General features: G+C 36.2%; 1 pseudogene; it reads left to right on the top strand.

The window, feature by feature from the left end:
* The first annotated feature begins 6,092 nt into the window (after positions 1-6,092).
* Positions 6,093-16,194, top strand: LOC102441995 (annotated as a pseudogene).
* The last annotated feature ends 2,260 nt before the right edge of the window (positions 16,195-18,454 follow it).

Consider the following 18,454-nt stretch of genomic DNA (forward strand, 5'->3'; position numbering starts at 1 on the left):
CACACTAATTTCATTCTCTTTAAAACAAGAGATAAAAACAAAACATTAGAGTGGATAAGGATAAAAGAAATCAGGGCTTCTTTATATCTTCTCTCTAAAATGGCTAGATTGAACTAGATTTTGAGAAAATCAATTTAGTCTTTCTTTCATTTTCAACTTTTATTCTAATTGACTAATTTCATCAATCAACAGCTGACAATGCTTTTTCCTAATCCAGGAATTGGATTTTACATCTTGGATAATGGGAGGGAAGTAGCTAAATATATTACTGTTGATGCGTTCATATTATCTAATTCAACCAGCAATGTTTGTAGCAACTTTAAATTTGGGATAATTAAGCCTTTGAAACACTTATTTGCTGATCACTATTCATCTTTATGTTCATTTAGAGAGATGGTTTCCAGTGATCACTGCCTCTTGGTATTGATGACTTCTGTTGAGTATGGGCTTCACCTAATGGCTGGCTTCTAACAAATAATGGACTCTAGTAATGTGAAGTAACTCTAGTAATTAGGCTAGAAAAATACTGGTGTGGTTTTTTTCCCCTTGGGCTTCTATCTCTTACTTCCTGGCTCACTTGCTCGATGAGAATACAGCTGTCATGTCCTGAGCTGGAGAGAACCACACAGCAGGAAACAAATGTTACTAGGCAATGGCCAATGAAGACCTGGGGCCTGTCAGCAGATATGTGAGTGAGGTCCAGGGCAGATATATCTGGGCTCACAGTTAAGCCTTGTGATGACTACAGCTCTGGCCAAATACCCTGAATGCAGCATTGTCAAGGCACTCTGAACCAGAGGCACCCAGATAAATGCTCCAATTTATGATCCATGAAGACTTGAAGTAATAAATGTTCGTTACTTTAAGCTGCTAAGTTTTTGGTATTTGCTACTCAGCAATAAATAATTATACAATCAGATTCTCTGTCTTTCTGATCTCATCAATTTCTAATTTTTTTGCAAATTTGATTCTGTTCTGTCAGTGACTATTTATACCCAAAAGTTTAGAGAAAAGAACTATCATCATACTTTTTGGTACCTTTTTATTTCCCATTTATGTTCCAAGTTTCATAAATATTATACAAGATTGAGGATTTCAAACTAGCCTTGCTTATTTCACCAAACTATATTTTTCTTTAGAAACACTCGCCTTTCTCAATAGATAACAAGCCAGTAAGATATTTATTTTAAGTAGATTAGTAGAGATATCTTGAAATTATAGAAAATAATCAATAATGAAGTCAAACAATGTAAATCATATGGACAGCCCTGTGTTTAAAAAAATCTCTTCAATTAAGATTTTCATTCAATAATAACAGGACTCTTAATAGATGAAAAAACAAGAAATAAACCTGTGTTTAAAATAATATTGGATAAACTTTGAGTCATGCTGTGAACTTCTTTTCATAAGATAAAAAGCCTTATGGAGAAGATATGACTAGATTTTATTAGGACATACAGTTTCTAGAAGGATTTAGAAAGTAGAAGATATGCCATTTTGATTGACTCTCCAATCTTGCCCCCATAGGTTGCAATAGAAACTATCCACAACAGTGGTTACATTTTTGAAAAGATCAGTTGTAGCATACTGAAATTAACCAGCAACATTTGATTATGTGGTGGGAAACTATCAGAAAAATATTTATCTATTTACTATATGTAGTGTCGAATAATTATATTTACTGTCTCTAAAGTATTTGTCTTTATTTAAATTCATAATATACAGACTCTTTAGTCCCTATGAACTACTCTCATAAAATGGAGATCTCAGGCAAAAGAAATGCCACATAACAAAGAGTTGGGTTGGCATTGTATAGAAATTAACAGCCATATTGGTCTAGAAACATTCAACATATTTTTTTTCCATTTGTACAGGGGCAATGCACTGTATGAAATATGTAAGGTCTTAATCTACATGGGTTTGGTTATAGAAACTAATAAAGTATTCTCTAAATAAAAAAATTTTAAAAAAGAGTTACAGGGCAAGAAGTCCCCCCAAGGAACCTCAGAAAGGACCTGTTAGATGCCCTCTTGGTTTCCATAGTCTCAATATAGAAGTTCCCCCTATAGTTATATTCTCTGTTGTAAGACAGGAAAAGTATTTTGTTAAATGTTTCCTGGTAATCCAGAAGTAAGAGGTGAAAGAAGTTAAGTGGTAGAACTGTTAGAATGAAGTATATTCTTCTCCATTCTGTCCCTCAATATTTTCCAACAAGGAGGATAACATTATTCTTCTAAAATGGGATTTAATAAAAGTTGAAAATAGTTTTAAGCAAGTTCCCCATTGCAAAATATTTCTTGGTTGACAAAAGTGTTTATGTAGCTAATATTAACATGCAAATCAAGTTGGTATGCCATTTCCTGTCCTATTAAATTTGACTTTTAAAAAATTGCTGTTCTTTCTTGTAAAGACATGTGGAGGAGGAAAAAATAAATTTCCTCCTATGTGGAGGAGGAAAAAATAAATTTCCTCCTACATTTCTAAATTCTTTTGGCTGGACTAATCAAATTAACATGAGACAGAGTAACAGAAGAAAATGACAAAATTTATTACGTACGTGCATATGGGCTTCCGTAAAAATATGAGACCCAGGACTTGAACTAGTGAGAATAGGGGGATTATGCCTTGAGACTTCAAAGTAAAGGAAGGCAATTCACAGGGAGCCAGAAAAGCAAGTGTTTGGTAGATCAACGTTTACTGGGCCATCTTTAACAATGGGCCACCTTTGAACAACGGCCCTGTGCTAGGTTCCTCCCTTTCTATCACACACTCGTTCATATTAAACTATAATCATCTGTGATGATGCTTCCTTCCTGGAGCAGGTCCTCTAAATTCTTTTAGGCAGTTAAGGGGAAGAGCAAATGTTTTCCCCGAGTCTTTCATTTCTTGAAAATAACCAGCTTAAAATAATCAATATCCCACAGAGGCATATTTTGGGGTAGCAAACTTCTCCCCTCAGATGTTTACTGTGGGAAGTCTGGACTCATTATAGGAATAGATAGATAAGTAGATAGGTAAGAGAGATACCTATATATGTATTTTTTGCTCGATCTTTGTCATTTATCTAAAAGTATTTTAATCTTAAAATATATTTATAGACCTTGGACTTATGCTGATAACAGTAATTTTATTAATCATTTTAGCATTTTTCTAAGATTTTCCAATGGATTCTTTATTGTAACAGTAGATTTGATAGTATTTTCTAATGTCTGGGAAGTACTCTTGAGAAATTGAAACTTGTGGAAAAGGGTTTTGTTAGAACTGTTGCAATGAAAAATAGAATGGTAATAAATTCTTCAGGATATTCAGTGTATTAAAAAATAATATTTCCTTAAAACTTGAGACAATTTGGTTTTTCTTGGCAATGTCATATTCAAAAAGTTGCAAGGCTATGTATTTAAAGTATTGTTATTGAAAATAAAAACAAAATGAAAAAGAATCCAAATTTTATCTGATTTATAATTAGTGTAGCCTACCAAGATTACTTTTGTTGTTTTTTTCCCCCCAAAAAATCTTGTTCCTAGTTCAATACTATTGGCAAAGTTTAATTTTTACTTGAGGTTTAAATGTCAGAATGAACTTTTCTTTAAACTTGTCTGTTTTCAATCTGAAGGCTCTTTTTCTTCTTCTGAATGGTTGTGATTGCAAATTCAATTGGTATAAAAAACATCTAGTAGTTATAAAACAGAAATAGGGAACAACCAAGACATTTGATAACAAATAATTTGCTCTAATGTGTTTAAAGGAACAACTGCTCAGTCCTTGAAGGAAAGTGCTTAATGGACAAAATGCCCCACAGAGACTAAAATAATCTATAAAGCTGCAAGAAAGTCTGTAGTTTTGGATAATATGACAGAAAGAACATTGCTTGGAAGGAATTATTTTTAACCTTATCCACATTGTTAGTTTTTACTTCTTCAGAGAAAATCTTCTAATTTCAACATAGAGCTCTCACTTTATTTTGAATTATAAATTATTTACCTAGGTCAGCTAATGAAAAAGTTTAAGTATTTTTTATTTTAAAAAAGGGTACAGTATTTTGAAGTAGCATTATGTTATTTCAAAACATGCTGTGTAAAGCAAATAATCTTATGTAAGCTATTTAATGTTTTTATAAATAACAGTGGAAACTTAAAGTTATTCACATTCAATCATGACACCCCAAATCATTTTTAGTGATGTTAAACAGAAAATTAAATCAAACTGATATATTTACAATATTTCATTAAATGCATCTTTTGATAGACCAGGTTCATAGGAAGCTACCTCATCCTTTGCAATTCCTTATCAATATGAAATTTTGAAATGAAAAATCGTATTGAAAACTTAAAAAACAGTAATAAATTGGTGCCCCAGAAGAATGTATGCTTAGGTTAAGGTATGATAATATAGTAATTCAGGTAGAAAAAAATAACTTCAAGAACAGGGATTAAACGTGTCAAAACACATAAATTAGAAGTTGTATAATACAGATAGAGCTGTGGTATAGCCAAGTAATGGGGTTGAGAAGGAAATAGAAAAAAACATGCATCTCTTTGGTTTAAATTACACGTTGAAGCATTTTATTAAGCACATTCTATATTTTTATAATAGCAATAGTAATAAAATAGATACATATTCATTTTACAGTTGAGCAAACCGTGGACAAATGACATTCCTTAGCCAAGGTCACACAGCTTATAAGTGTTAGATCCAGTTATTTGCAGTATCTTGGATAAAATATTCTATGAAGATTACTTTTTAGAGAAATTTGTCATTGAACAAACTCACACGTGTGACTCCAAGACTTACTATGCCTGATAGTATCTTATGAGCAAAGCAACAATGAGTTGCGAAGTATCATAATGCATATGGGCAATAGGGGTGTGGCTGGAGCTTGTGTTATGAGGTACTTAAGGGGCTTGTAAGCCAAAAGGCAGCTTGTAATTTAACTTTCCGAGTTAAAGAAAACCCTAAGTGCCAATGTAAGGGACGTGGACTTCATTCTGCACTCAATAGAGAACCAGCAAAGATTCTGACCAGATGGCAACGAAATCAAAATTGTGGTCTAGTATTTGCATTTCCTCAACTTGTTCTAGGAAGAAGAACACATTCTCTAACATAACATCATTTCTAAAAAAATGTTCAACTGAAATGCATTATGCTGCAGTTATTTTAATTTAGAAGTAAGTTTAATTTAATTTAAAATTAAAATGTTACTTAATTTAGACTTAAAGTACAACATAGCTTCATAACAATTGTATTTTCATCAAATTTTGGTACCTTAATTTTCATTTAAAATGAAATTATTAAATTTTTTTTAATGATTAAATGTAAAATTTTTCTTACAGTGAACAATTATCAATCCCCAAAGGAAAACTTACAAGACTATAGGTGGACAATATTTATTTAAAAAGTCAAAATTTACAGTAAAGTGTATTAGAAAACATTTGGGAAGTGGAAAGAAAACATGGCGTTTTTCCCCAGCCAAACATATTTACAGAATGCCTTCTATAAGCCAGAAACTCTTACAGGCCCTAGCCAGTTTGCTCAGTGTCAGCCAGGACTGAAGGGTCCCAGGTACATTCCAGTCAAGGGCGTGTACCTTGGTTATAGGCATGGTCCCTGTTTGGGAGGCAACCAATCGATATGTCTCTCTCACATCGATGTTTTTCTCTCTCAGTCTCTTCCCCTCCACTCTCTCTAAAAATCAATAGAAAAATATCCTCATATGAGGAAAGAAAGAAAGGAAGGAAGGAAGGAAGGAAGGAAGGAAGGAAGGAAGGAAGGAAGGAAGGAAGGAAGAAAGAAAGAAAGAAGAAACTCTTACAGGTCCCAGTGTTACATAAAGCAGTGAAGGTAATCCAGGCCCTCAGTGACCTTTTATTTCAGCAAGAGGGAGACATTCAATGGACAAACGAATAAGGAAATAAAACTCTGATAAATACAATAAAATAGGCCAAGAGAAAAGAGAGTTGGGGGTTAATGGGGTACACTGCCAATAGAACACTTGAGTGGGGATCTGAAAGGTGTGAGGAAATGAACTGCAAGCTTATCTGCAGGTCAGCATTTCAGACAAAAGGAAGAACGGGTGCAAATGATTTAGTAAAACAATGTGCCTGCAGTATTTCAGCCCTCCACGTGTGCTTAGAGTGTGTGACCGAATGGAGTTTGAGAAACTGGACAAGGAGTTACAGCAGATTAGTATCAAGGAGGTAGCTGGGGAGGCCAGGACATTGTGAGACATAATTTGAATTTTGATATTTAATCTCAGAAGGGAATTTATTAAAGAATTTTTCTATGAGTAGGAAGCAAGGGCAAAAACAGGGATATTAGTAATAAACTACTGCAATAATCCTGATAAAAGACAATGATTTAGAGATTGCTGTAGAATTAAACTTCTCAAGTAGTGAAATTCCTGATCTATTTTGAAGCTTCAGTCAACAAACAGACTTACTGATAGATTGGGTGTGGTATATGAAAGAAACAGAGGAAATATAGAATACCCCAAATGAGATAGGGAGAATGAAGAGGAGAAGATGTTAGAGTTAAGGAATCAAGAAGTTAGTTTATTCATGTTAAGTTTGAGATGCATGTTACTAGTAGATATCTACATGTAGATGTTGGTTATTTAGTTGTACATGAAAGTCTAGAATTCAGAGGAATGGTCTGATTTAGAGTTATATTATGAGTAATATTAAGAATATAAATAATATTTACTACTATAAGATTGAATGAGGTCTCTATGCAGTAAGTGTAAGTAAAGAAAAGTCTGAGACTTAAGTCCTGGGGCTTTCCAAAAATTACAGGTTAGAGGGAAAAGGCAAAACTAGCAAAGGAAGCAGCAGCAATGAAGTAGCAGTAGGAGGAGGAGTATCAAAGGAGATTGGTATATGGAAAGCCAGGTGAAGAAAGAGTTTATGATGGAATAAGTGATCAGTTGTCTTGATAATTAAACCAGTGAATTTAGCAATGTGTTGGTCACTGCTGCTATTGACAATAGCTTCTCCACCTTGGAGTGGTACTAGAGAGGGTCTAATTATACTGGCTTAAAAAATAAATGAAGGATAACAAATGGAGGCTGTATTTTCAAGGAGTTTCATTGCATAAAAGTGAAAAGAAATTAACTGCCACAGAATGTGGGCACAATACATTTTTTTCTTAAGATTTTTTATTGATTTTTGGAGAGAGAGAAAGGGAGAGGTAGAGAGAGAAAGAAACATCCACGTGAGAGTAGAACATCCATCGGCTGCCTCCTGCATGCCCCCTACTATGGATTAAGCCCACAATCCAGGCATGTGATCTGACTGGGAATTGAACCAGCAACCTTTTGGTGCATGGGATGATGTTCAATCAACTGAGCCACACTGGCAGGGCCATAAGAACGTATTTTATAATGGTATGTATTAGATCAGTTTTTTATTCTAATTGAAATGATTCAGCAGAGATGAAAATCAATAATGTAGCAGAGGGATGAGAAATTGAGTAGATGAGAGATTAAATATATATAAATATGAATATTTTTCCCATAATAATAGAGATATGGATAAGTTGGTAGATGTGATCTTAGGAATGTCTACAAGTTTTCTTTAAATACTTTTATTTGGGTTCATATTATATCCCTGTTGTCTTTTTATAAAGATATTGCAATCCACAGATTTATTTATTTATTTGTGAAAAACATAATGGTTTTTGATTAATGAAAAATGTTCAGGTACTTTTTCTCTGGAATAAGTGTTGTTGTTTTTTAAGAAGATTTTAAATAATTAACCAATTTAGCTTCATAAAAGGCTTGATGAATGTAAACATTATTTTAATTAATTCCTCTTTTTCTGATTTGTTTTCAATTTGGTGAGTAATATCAGTAATTTTCTAATGTCCTCTTTTTATGTTCTAACTGGAGCATGCTAATTTCTTTATAAATATAGATATTTTTAGGAAAATAAAATGGGATGTAATTTCTTGGTTGACATCACTTTATGATACTTGATACTCCAGACATCCTTTGTTTCTAGACAAATCAACTTCAAAATTTTGTTCAGTGGTAGGAAAAGTATTTTACTGCACATGAAAAATGAGAGGAGCCAACTTTATTCTTGAATAGTAGTCCCCTAAAAAATGTACTCAGCCCAGCCAGCGTGACTCAATGGTTGAGCTTTGACCTATGAACTAGGAGGTCACAGTTTGATTCCCGGTCGGGGCACATGCCTGGGTTGCGGGCTCAATCCCTAGTGTGGGGCATGCAAGAGGTGGCCAATCAATAATTCTCTCTCATCATTGATGTTTCTATCTCTCTCTCCCTCTCCCTTCCTCTCTGAAATCAATAAAAATATATTTTAAAATAACACAAAAAAAACCCCACAAACTCAGCAATAGTCATAAACAAATGTTGATTGTTGAATAATTTTATATTAATTATCAGGTGCATTCATCTAAATGAGCCAGCAGTATCTCCAAATACTTGGTTTATTTCCTAGTAAAATTATTTAAATTCAAATCATGATATAATGCACTACTATGATGCATGATTATTATTCAACTCTAAATCTTCTAGTTTTTAGAAGGAAACAACCAACAGAACACTTGAAATTTGCATTACATTGGAAAAATTGAGAGTAAAAAATACTTTCAATAGTCAAACAAGACCAGGTACCACACTATGCTTTGTCATAGTGTCAACTCTGAGATGCTATTTAAGTATCAGGACAAAGCTTTCTCCAGAGGGAAGTGTGAAAACCAAAACCAAAGAGGATTATATCACCAAACATTTCTAAGTCACTTCAAAGGCAGAGTTATAATTTTTTAAAAGATTTTTCATTGATTTTTATAGAGAGAGGAAGGGAGAGGAAGAGAGAGAAAGAAACATTGATGTGACATCGCTTGGCTGCCTCCTGCAACCCCCCTCCCAGGGATCAAGCCTGAAACTCAGGCATGTGCCTTGACTAGGAATCAAATCAGCAACCTTTCGGTGCATGGGGCAATGCCCCACCACCAAAGCCACACTAGCCAGGGCTAGACTTATAATTTAATAATTTTTGAACCTCTGTGTGTTTTGACATTTGGTAATGTTTCTTTACCTCTGGGGACCCACTGTTATCTGAGGATACTGATACATTGGCCCACTCTCTAAAATAAGATATATTCCGAATTACTGAAGATTGGAAGGAGAATCAAGATTGTAAGACATAGCAGAAACTTTAATATCTAAATATAAATTTTAGATGGACAAGTATTATTTACATTTCTATAATTTATTACAGATCAAGGCAATGTGATTTCACAAATATCTGAACCATATTCAAACAAATAATTTTTAAAAATTAGAGCAGGGAAGACTTCATGCATATATTTCATTATTTTATAGCCACTTTTTAAGGACATGCTATTAATTAGGAAGAGAATGTATGAAAAACATAACAAGAATAGCAATAAGAGTTAGCATATTTTATATAATTTTAGTTCTAACCTTTTCTAGATTATAGAACATTTGCCAGTGTAACACTTGAAAGCATTTCTGTTCTTTACATTAATACGTATCAGTGAAACTTTGCTTTCAATATCTGAAATGAATCCTGGAAAATATAATTGTGGGTATAGATATAGACATGCTTTTCATTTGTAAAAATGTAATTTAAAAGCACTTTGGATATTTATAAATTAAACATCCATGGAAATAGAAAGGAAAATTGTTATCACATTTGTTATCAATTGGTTGACAACAATATCGATAAATTCATCTGCATTCAACATGTTATATTTTGACCTACTAAATTTTAGATCCTAGTTATATGTCTTTAACTATCATAAATAAATCAATATAAAACTAAGTGAATTTATATAAGATATTTCTTAGAAATGATTCTGTAGAGCTGATAGTCTTCTAAGAAGATCACTTAAATTCGTTGATTATTATCATTGCTATTTTATGCTGAGATTCATAGTTTCTTCCATGATTGAAGAATAACAGAAATGCAGAAGTATCTCTTGCCCTGGCAAGTGACAGATAATATTATTTTCATTGGGGAAAAATAATTTTAGTCATATTTTTAAACAACTAGAAAAATAAAATTGAGCTATTTAGATAAATCACCCCAGAAATAATAGCTTTAGGTTTTAACGTGTCGAGCTTTTTTTTTTTTTTCATCTTTTCTGCTTTATAGAACCAAAGCATTGTATACTGAAATTATACCAAGCAAGAAAAAGTGCCAGGAAAATACTTTATTTGGTCAGATTCTTGGCTATACTTATATATACGTATTGAGGAAAGGCTGTTATATAGGAATTAATCTTTCCGTGTACATTGTCTCTTATATAAGGAAGGGGAGAAGTAATTAAGATTGTTGAAAATAAAAGAGAATACAGCTCTAGAGAGAGGACATAAGATGACTGACTTCTGGGAGAAAGTAGTACATTTCCTTTAGAGCAGAATTTGAAAGTAAATATAGAAGGAAGACCACTGTCTTAAGAATATTAATATTTAATAAATGCCTTCCTCTCTATTTTGACTTCCCACCCATGGAGTATTAGAAATAGAAGTGAATCAAAGTACAATTTTTGTTTGTATTTATTTTAATTTCTCTATTTAACATAACTTTAGAATGATCTCTTACAATCTTATAAGAGAATGATCTTATAAGTCCCTCTGTGGTATTTATATGGGATGAATATAGAAAATTATAAGAAAGAAAAATACAAAAGTCTGGAACCACTGTAGGATTATACAAAATAATTTTTATCATATTCTACTAAAACTGCATTTAGTTTTAGCTTTTTTAGCATATTTACTACAGACTAGTTCATGAGTAATAAATTTGTTAATGGCCTTCACAAACTAATAAGGATTTAGGGATGTGAAAATAGGAGTCTCCCTGACCCTTTTTCATTCCCATAGAACTGAATTGTTTTCTTCTTTTAAAAAATCATCTGAATGAAAGCTGTTGTGAATTTGAATAACCTGCGATTTTTATCAAAAAAGCAAGAATGTTTGAAACAGTTCATAATATATAAATACTAGAGGCCTGGTATTTATATATATATATATACATATATATATATATATAAATAATTTTTAATATTATAATATTTATAATATTATAATATTTATTAAATATTTATATAATATGAACTACAATATAGAAATACTTAAATAACTATTTGAAAAGTATCTTGTCTGATCATTCCACATGCTTTATGTCACTAATCCAACCATTAGCATGACCTTGGTTGCAAAAGCACTACCTTTGAGCCTGGCTGTGAATTAAATTAATTGCAAAGTGAGTGCTTTGTTCAGCATTTTAATATCTTGTTTGTTTTATTAATCTTGAGTTGAATTTTTACTTAAATCTATATAGGACAATCTCAAGAATACTTATTTGAACTTAAAGCAGAAAATGCAAACTAACTCAACTTGACAAACATTTACTTAATACAGAGTGTATGTATTGGTTTTAATGAGGCAACTGTCCAATACTGAATTGTTTATCAAATGCAGAGAGAATCTGTCTTAATTTTGGTTATTACCTAACTATAGGAAAAATTTAATGCACACATACACACATATACATACACAGAGGCAGTCCTTGTTTTGCACAGCTCCAACATGCATGCATTTTAGTTCTGTGTTTTAGTTAAATTACATCACTCCCCAGAAACACAGTTCAAATTTTAATTACAATACATTAACTGTGAGTAAATGTGTAAAGTACAAACTTTTCGACTACTCCCTTGGCCCACAGATCACTATATAAATAATAGAAGTGCCACCTGATCGATGACCAATTATGTCACTTCCTTCAAGTCTGTCCATGAATGGTCACTGCTCTTCTGTTATTCAGTTCATGAACTGACATGTCCCAGAGCATGTAATGCTAGTAAAATACTCAGTCCACATTCAAAAAACTTGCAAAGGTGTTTCACAACATTGAAAGCACAAAGACTGAAATGTTGGAAGCTAATCTAAACTTAGAAGTATGATCATTTGCTAAAGCATAGGAAAGGTGCTAGCTTCATATGTTAAGTTACACAATGAGAAGAATGAGGCAAGCATTGTTTAAGCTATCTTAAGTTTATTACCAAGAAAAAAAACACCTGAATTCTCTATGGTTCTAGCATTATAAATTGCAGTGTACTAAATATTGATTTTACTGTGTTTTCATTTTCTTACACATTTGTAACTGACAGTAAAGAGCTTTGAATGTTTTGACAAAGATTTTAAAGATCATGGAACAATAATAATTTTTCTAGCCAATTATTGGGATGATTTTGTATAGATTCAGGTTTCACAGTCATTATGCAGTACTACACTACCATACAAAGTAAGGACTGCATTTATACAGTGAGATTAGGGTTATAACCTCCAGTTTGGAACAAATGTGTGCATCTTCATCTGAGAGATCTCACTATCGGAGACCTTAATTGATCAATAACAAAGAAAAAAATATTCCTGGTGAGAGTTTATTTCTTCTTCCTCAACTGTAAAGAAAACTTTTCACCATTCTGATCGTAGTCTGAATTGTAAGAAAGCCATCTATAATAACAAAAGGGAAGTGCTTTCTCAAAGGCAGAATTGATGTAGAAAAAAATCCCCCATGTCATCTGATGACTTAGCAAGATCAAAATGAACGGTTTCTGCGGGCCTGTCTCTGTTAACACTGCAGTTAATGGTCTGTTAACAGCCTCAGAACCGTGTGTCTCTAGGTTATTTGCCAATGAACCATTCATCAAAAATAAAGATTCTCAAGCTCTACTGCTATTAGATACACAGTAGAGATCAATCACAGAGATTCAAACTATACAGCAAAGGGAAACAAATTTATGACATACATGACAACATAGAGGAAACACAAAAGCAGTATTCTTAGTGAAAGGAGTCAGACGTGAAATAGTCCATCTTGAATTATTCCACTTGTATAAAATGCTAGAAAATGTAAACTAATCCAAAATGATAGGAAGCAGATCAATAGTTGTCTAGGACATGGGGTGAGTGGGAGAGATGGACTGCCAAGGGGCATGACAGAAAACCTTGCAGTTGCAGTTAATAGAAACATTTGCATCTTGACTGTGGTGGTGGTTTCTCAGGCATATACATCTGTCGATACTTATTGAAAAACACTCTTTAAATGGGTGTAGAGTGTTGGATGTAAGTTATATCACAATAAAGTTATTAAAAAATCATAGGGATTCGGGATTTCAGAACATTAGACTAGACTGCGTCAATCCGTAGAGGAGCCAACATGTACTCTTAGGATTTTATAAGTTTCCAGAATCATTTTTAAATTCTGTTTGCTCAATCACAATGAAAACTTTAAAAGAATGATTTAAGCAATTTTACACAAGTGACAGCTGTCTTGCTATGCACTGATGAGTACTATTCAAACATATGTCCGTTTGTGTGTATAATCCTTTGGTGCTACATAGTAGTGCTATGGTACTTTAATCATTGTGCTATGACCAGAAAAGAGGTGATGTAGGTTTTATATGTAAACTAGAGACCTGGTGCACGAATTCGTGCATGGGTGGGGACTCTTGGCTTGGCCAGCGATCCCAGCTAATCGGGGCAGGCTGGCTGGGGGGAGGAACCATGGGAGGTTGGCCAGCTGCGGAGGTTGGCCGTCAGGAGTACAATGACCACCAGGGGGCAGCTCCTGCATTGAGCATCTGCCCCCTGCTGGTCAGTGCACATCATAGTGACTGGTCGACCGGTCAGGTCATTCGGTCATTTGGTCGTAATGGTTGCTTAGGCATATATATATATATATATATATATATTATACAGTCCCACTAAGTGCATATTAATTTACATCAACCAACTAAAGATTTGTAGAACTCAGAAAAAAAAAATATTATTAAATCTCCACAAAGCAGGTACAGTATATTTTTTATATTTCAACTCAGCAGTGCTTCCCATGTTCATGTAATGAGAAGGGAAAAAATCTCTTTCAGAGTTTTAATTTTACTTTTTGGTTTTATAGCTTTTCTTATAGACATATAACATGTATAAGAGCCTTGTGTCATATACACACAGTTTATATGCCATACAGGTTAAATATGATAATGAGAAGAGCTAAAAGTCATTTTTATTTGAATATATTTTTTAATTACTCAAGTTTGAGAAAAACCTAAATATCACTTTGGAAATGTTGACAATTGTATTATAATTCTCTATCTGCTAATGATATTCCTGTAAAAAATGATGTCATTAAAACTTAACGTAGAAATATCCTTTTAAGTCATGATATTAACTCTAGTCATTCACTGTAAATATCCAATGTTTTTAGTGACATGATAAAGTAGCAAGACTTGTTGGATTGCCTTGTTAAGTAGCTATGACTTCAGACACAAACAAAACTCATTTATGGCAAAATGGCAGCCTCCACAACCTGGCCCTGTGCAAGATGGCGGCCTCCGCAAGGGGAGCTGGCCCTGCGCATGTGCAGTGGGCTGGCGCTCAGTGCCTATGGGTTGCGCAAGAGGGTGGTGACTCACGCCCCCTCCTCCCTGGGACTCAGACCAGGATTGGGAGCCACCCCAGCACTAAGGCCCAGGCCCAGGGGTCATAGCAGCAGCGGGACATGGAGGGTCCCAGCTATGCCAAAAAGTCGTACTCTGGCTTGCTCGGGGTGGTGGAAGTGTGAGTGTTGTCTATATCTTCAGAAACAACTCTGTGGGTGAAACTGGTGCCAAGATTCCCCATGAATTCAACAGTGATCCAATTCAGAAAAGCAGTTGCACCAGACATACAAATGTTTCCGATTATAGACAGACTAGAGGCCTGGTGCACCGGTGGGTCCCTCAGCCTGGCCTGTGGGGATCGGGCTGAAACTGGCTCTCCGACATCCCCCGAGGGGTCCCAGATTGCGAGAGGGTGGTTCTCGGGTGACACACTCCCCAGAATTGGGCTCCTTCCTCTCTGGTTCTAGGTGTGTCACCGAGAACCACAGCTGCCAAGTCACTGCAGCTCCGCAGCTCCTGCATTGAGTGTCTGCCCCCTGGTGGTCAGTGCGTGTCATAGTGACTAGATGCTCAATGCAGGAGCTGCCCCCTTGCAGTCAGTGTGCTCCCACATCGGGAGCACCGCTCAGCTGACCAAAAGGCCCCAGACACAGGGCTCATGGCTGGCAAGCACTGCTGTGGCTGCGCAGGCCTCTCCCAATCAGGACTGGCTGGGCGCGAGCCCCCGGCAGGTGCAGCAGGGCCGGGATGAGTGGGAGTGGCAGGCGGCATTGGACTGCCAGTTCTGGCCTAAACCCTGCAGGCCATGCTGAGGGACCCCACCAGTGCACGAATCCATGCACTGCGCCTCTAATATATATATACAGTCATCGAGCCCACCAGGCCCCACTTCTCCAGGAGCGCCTCCCTATCAGCCGCCCTACACGCTGGTCTCAGAGCTCACTGGTGTCCTCCTGCACCCTGAGTGGTCCCCAGCCACTGGATGAAGGTTAAGAAGCTTCCAGGCATCGAGACCTTATTCCAACAGCTTGCCCCTTTGTATGAAATTGTTGTCTTTATGTCAGAGGCTGGCACGACTGCATTTCCTCCCATGGGCAGTGTGGAACCCCATGGCTTCATCTCCTGCCACCTTTTCCGAGATGCTACACAATGCATGGATGGGCACCATATTAAGGACCTGCCCTGCCTGAATCGGGACCCAGCCTGTGTGGTATTGTGGACTGCAAGAAGGAAGCTTTCTGCCTACAGTCCTGCAGTGGTGTCACACTGCGGCCCTGGGACAGCAACTCTGATGGCCGGGTCATGTTGGACTTGTCTGCCTTCCTCAAGACTATTGCATTGAATGCTGTGGAGGATGTCCAGACTGGACTGTGCTGGAACACTGTGCCCTGGAGGATGACCTGCTGGAGCAGTGGTTCTCAACCTTCTGGCCCTTTAAATACAGTTCCTCATGTTGTGACCCAACCATAAAATTATTTTCGTTGCTACTTCATAACTGTAATGTTGCTACTGTTATGAATCGTAATGTAAATATCTGATATGCAGGATGGTCTTAGGTGACCCCTGTGAAAGGGTCGTTCGAATGCCAAAGGGGTTGCAACCCACAGGTTGAGAACCTCTGTGCTGGAGGCTTTCAAACAGCGGCAAGCTGGCTAGAGCAGGAAGAGCAAGCAGTGCCTGGCCAAGCTCTCCAGATCCAGCAAGCAGACCCTCTTTTTCAGCTCTCTTACCCGCCGCCTGTGGCCTGGCTCCAAACAGCCCTGACCTCTGGACCTCCTCAAACTCAGTGCCTGGGTCCCGCACCCCAGGCTGCAGTGCTCCCAGCCCAAGGCTTGGCCAGCCACATGTCCAATGAAGTCCATCCCTGACACCATCCGGAGAGTCTCCAGATGGGGGCACCGGGGTGAGGTCTGAGTGGCTGGTCATCTGCCAAGCACAGAGTGAGTGCTTTGGTGGGTCAGAGCTGGTTTTTAACCCAGGACTGGAAATCTGAAAACCTGGGTCCCTGCTCTGGCTGAGTCTTCCTGTGTCCTGTGTGATCTGCAAAAAGTGCAGCTCCCTTTCTGGCTGCAGATTCCCCATCTGTGGAAAGGATAAGAGAGGACTTCTCTGGTGGTTTAAAGACAGGTAGCTGCGAGGCTGCTGTGTAAATATGTGGAGCGTGGGCTCAGTGGACTGTGGTGGACAGAGATCACCCCATCTCAAGAGGGCAGCTGTTGCTCAGCTCTGCCGGCTGTGGTCCCATGGAAAGGTGGGTAGAGAGTTGCTCAATCTTCTGATTTTCAAGGGAAGCCAGAAATTGGGATTTTTATATTAAATCTCCCAATATTAAAAAAAGAAAGAAAACTCATTTGTTTGTAAATTACAATTCATCAAATATGTTAAAACGTAAGCAATCCACAAACTGGGGTTACTGTTATGTATGGTATAATTTTTGAAGAGCTGGCAACATCAACGTATTTTTTTTTTTGGAAAACTGGATTTTTAAAAGAAATTCCTGATAATTTTCCTGTTGGTTATGTTAAATACAAGTATGTTCTCCTTAGCAACTAGGGTACATAATGAGAAATGTGAACATTGATAAAATTCTTTTAGTCCATTTGTTACGGCTAATGCTAAACCAGTATAAAGGCATTTCCTGACCATTTTTTCATTCCTCTCAATTTTAATAAACCTGGAAGACAAAGCACATACCTCCAATGGAAGCCAGCCAGCCAGCTGGGAATTCGTCCAACCTCCCAAAACAGGAACAACAATAGCAAAACAAGAATATCTATGAGCAAAATCCAAAATTTGTAATGAAAAACAAAAAGCATTAGAATTAGAAGCTCTGCCTTGTCTTTTTTTAAATTTCTTTATTGATTAAGGTATTACATATGTGTCCTTATCCCCCCATTGCCCCCCCACCTCCCCCACTCATGCCCTCACCCCCGTGTTGTCGTGTCCATTGGTTATATGCATGCATTCAAGTCCTTTGGTTGATCTCTCCCCCTAATCCCCACCCTCCCCTACCTTTCCTCTGAGACAGAGAAGCATCGATCAGACCATCTGCCTTGTCTTGCTTCCCCTTTTGCGCCTACCCAACAACCAACTGGACAGTGAGCCTTGGAATCTTGGAATACTTCTTTCCTACAGGCAACACAAAGATGGCATTCCTTTGATTTTTAGTAGAGTTTTTCCAAAGTGAATCCTTGTAATGCTGGATATAGAGAAGGTTATTTTATGGCTATTCAAAGCTATTTAGGACTTAAAATGAAAATATTCAATGATACCTTTTATGTGGCCAGTTATTTTACACATGGAAATTTCTCTAATATCAATGTTTGCCAATTTTTCAGAAGGAGAACAGGGAAAAGACTCATCACATGTTAGACATAAATAAGCCACACTGGAACTTCACTTTTCACTTAACTGTTTAAGTAGTGTATAAGCCAACACTATCCAAGTAAGATAGCTTCATGATTCAGGAGCTGAGACTCACATCTTTATTTCCACTGACCCATGTGTTGACTTCTGCAAGTTATTTCTCCTTTCTGAATCTGTCTTATATCTTCAAATGAAGTGGGTAGACTAGATCCGACATTTTAAATAAAAGCTTAAGTGTATATATCTCAAAGCCCCTAGGGATAGAAGCAGAGAGTGATTGAGTAGCTATCAACCCATCCCTCACTGCCAACTTCACCATCTTTCAACAAGAAATATACTATTTTGTATTTATATATACTGGATTTAGTGGATTTTTAAAGAGAAAATTGATGTAGAAATATGTTTTTAAATGCTGGTAACTATTAGAATGGATTATCTCCATGGTGTCTTCTAAGATCTGTATGTAAACCTACAAGTAATGGAAAATGGAATGCAGAACTTGTTATCACTGTTAATAATGACAACAGCATGTCACTAAAAAACAAACTTTTTAATGTAATAAGTTGTCCATTTAAAATGAGGCACAGATTTGTTCAGAGTTGGTTATTTAGGAGATGGAAAGCATTTTTTCCCATAGAAGCATTTTTTTTACATAGAA

This window comes from Myotis lucifugus, unplaced genomic scaffold (genome assembly GCF_000147115.1).
Source record: "Myotis lucifugus unplaced genomic scaffold, Myoluc2.0 scaffold_6, whole genome shotgun sequence".
Taxonomy (NCBI): Eukaryota; Metazoa; Chordata; class Mammalia; order Chiroptera; family Vespertilionidae; genus Myotis; species Myotis lucifugus.